This window comes from Vespa velutina, chromosome 11, assembly GCF_912470025.1.
Source record: "Vespa velutina chromosome 11, iVesVel2.1, whole genome shotgun sequence".
Classification (NCBI taxonomy): domain Eukaryota; kingdom Metazoa; phylum Arthropoda; class Insecta; order Hymenoptera; family Vespidae; genus Vespa; species Vespa velutina.
Genome location: NC_062198.1, coordinates 1,059,156 through 1,061,655, shown reverse-complemented (window position 1 = coordinate 1,061,655; position 2,500 = coordinate 1,059,156). Strand labels below are relative to the sequence as shown.

Genomic DNA, 2,500 nt, shown 5'->3' with positions numbered 1-2,500 from the left:
TTGATGAAATAAAAAATTTATTTATTAGTTCGTGATTGAAGAAGATAAGTGAGAAGAGGAAGAAGCTTTTTTTCTCATCGTCGAATTAACGAACGAAACCTCATGTTATCGTTATGTGTCACTTCTATCTTCCCAAACTTATCCGATGACAAGTTCTTAACCTTCTTCTCGCGTGTCTTTTTACCGACCAGGGTATCGAGTTTTGTATTCTTTTTAAGGAACACGAAAATCTATATGTACATATTATAAGCTGAGGGATAACTTACGAAATAAAAAGAAAAAAAAAAAAAAAAAAAAAAAAAAAAAAAAAGAAGAAAATAAAATAAATTAAAAAGTCTTGAAATGAAACGCGAGACAGGAAAAAAATACGATCATAAATTACAAAAAAAAAAGTAAAGAATATCTGTGAAGATAATTTACTACTATATTATAAAAAATAAAATAAATAAATTTTTGAAAATTATTTAATAATAAAATTAGGCATCTTTATATAATGAAAAAAAAAAGAACAGTAAAAATATATTAAGTAAAATGTAATAGAAAATACTTATAAATGATTAAAGAGAAAATGTTGCATATAAAGTAATAATACAAATTATGTATAATAATGTATAGAATAATGCATGAAAATATATAATATAGATGAAGAATATATAATAACGAAAATAGTGTAAAATAAAATAAAAAATGTCTGAAAGAATGATTGAAAATATTATATACAATTAAATAAACAATATTAATATTATATAAGAAAGAAAACGATATAATATAAATTGTATAGAAAATAAAATTTTCGAAAATTCTGTAAAAAATGATATTAAGCATCTCTCTTTCTCTCTCTCTATACATATATATATATATATATATATACATATATATATATATATATAAACAATAACAAAAATTATGTAAAATAAAATAGAATATGTTTAATAACAATAAAGTAAAAAATTATGTAAAAACTAAAAACAAATAGTGTCTAAAAGCAGTAATAGATATTAAATAAAATAAAATGAAGAATGTTTGAATAGAGAAAGAGAAATAAAAAAATAAAGCAAATACCATCTGGCGAAGACAATAATATAAATTTATGTTGACTAAAGTGGAGAGTGGATAGAAACAAAAGATTATATAAAATAAAATAAAATAAAATGATAGAATAGAATAATAACTATGAAAACAAGAGAAGGGTAACAAAAAATTATATAAAATAAAATACAAAATGTGTCTACAAAAGCGATAAAGGAAACAAACAAAAGAACGAACGAACAAACAAAAAGAAAAGAAAGAAAGAAATTAATGAAATCTCGTGAGAAATCTTGCTAAAGAAACGAAGGAAAAATAATAGACGTAAAAAAAAAAAAGAAAAAAGAAAAGGAGAGAAGTCATCAAGCGAGAACGCATTTTTCTGTTTATATATATATATATATATATACTTTTTTTTTTTTTTTTTTTTTTAAGGACTTATAAAGCGAACTTCCGTCTAGACTAGCAACTCTGTCAAGAGAGGGAGAGAGAGAGAGAGAGAAAGATTCCCCAGGTTGGACAAACGAAACGTACGGATGGACGATTGCAAGAAGGGTTGGAAAAGAGTATGGTAGGGGTAGTTGTAGATGAGAGGAGAAGAGAGGAAAAGAGAGAAAAGGATTTTGTGCTACTTCGTGTACCATGTGCCCCAGGATCTTTTATTTAGTTCGATTAAATCCGTCGCGAACCCGTCCGTTTGGTTTTATTCCCATTTCCAGGTTCTCTCTTCTCGATCACGTTCAAGTAAAAAGACAGAACGACGAAATCGAGCTGACATTCTCAGGCATCAGTCCTGATTCTTTCTTTCTATCACTATCTTTCTCTCTCTCTCTCTCTCTCTCTCTCTCTCTCTCTCTCTCTCTCTCTCCATCTCTCTTCTTTTTCATTCATTTCTTTTTCTTAGTTTTACTCCACCTCGTCTTTCGTCTGCAGGTCTCCTGTTTTCCGCGTCTACCAAAAATCGTTTTACCTCGAACATCACCTCATTAACACGTGGCATTAGACAAGGGCCATAGAAATTTTTTCTTTTTTTTTTTTTTCCATCTTCCGTAGTCCCATCCCACTCCGTCCCAATTTGTATTTCTAGCTTCTTTTGTAGAATATATATATTCGATAAAAAAATTTTTTTCTTTTTAATATTTAAAAAAATATTGAAAAAGATATTTTGAAAAATATTTTTAATATGTTCAATTTTTAATAAATTTAAATGAAAAAATTATAATAATAATAATAGTAATAATATTTTATAATAACAATATTTTATTATTATTATTATTATTATCATCATCATTATTATTATTATTATTATTATTATTATTATTATTATTATTATTATTATTATTATTATTATTATTATTATTATTATTATTATTAGTATTAGTATTATTATTATTATTATTATTATTATTATTATTATTATTATTATTATTATTATTATTATTATTATTATTATTATTAGTATTATTATTATTAT

At 24.2% G+C, this 2,500-nt stretch overlaps 1 protein-coding gene across 1 annotated transcript in view; it reads left to right on the top strand.

Moving 5' to 3' along the window:
• The window catches only part of LOC124953133 (tyrosine-protein kinase-like otk), a 70,198-nt gene that overhangs the window by 59,944 nt on the left and 7,754 nt on the right, over window positions 1-2,500 (top strand). The window lies entirely within an intron of this gene.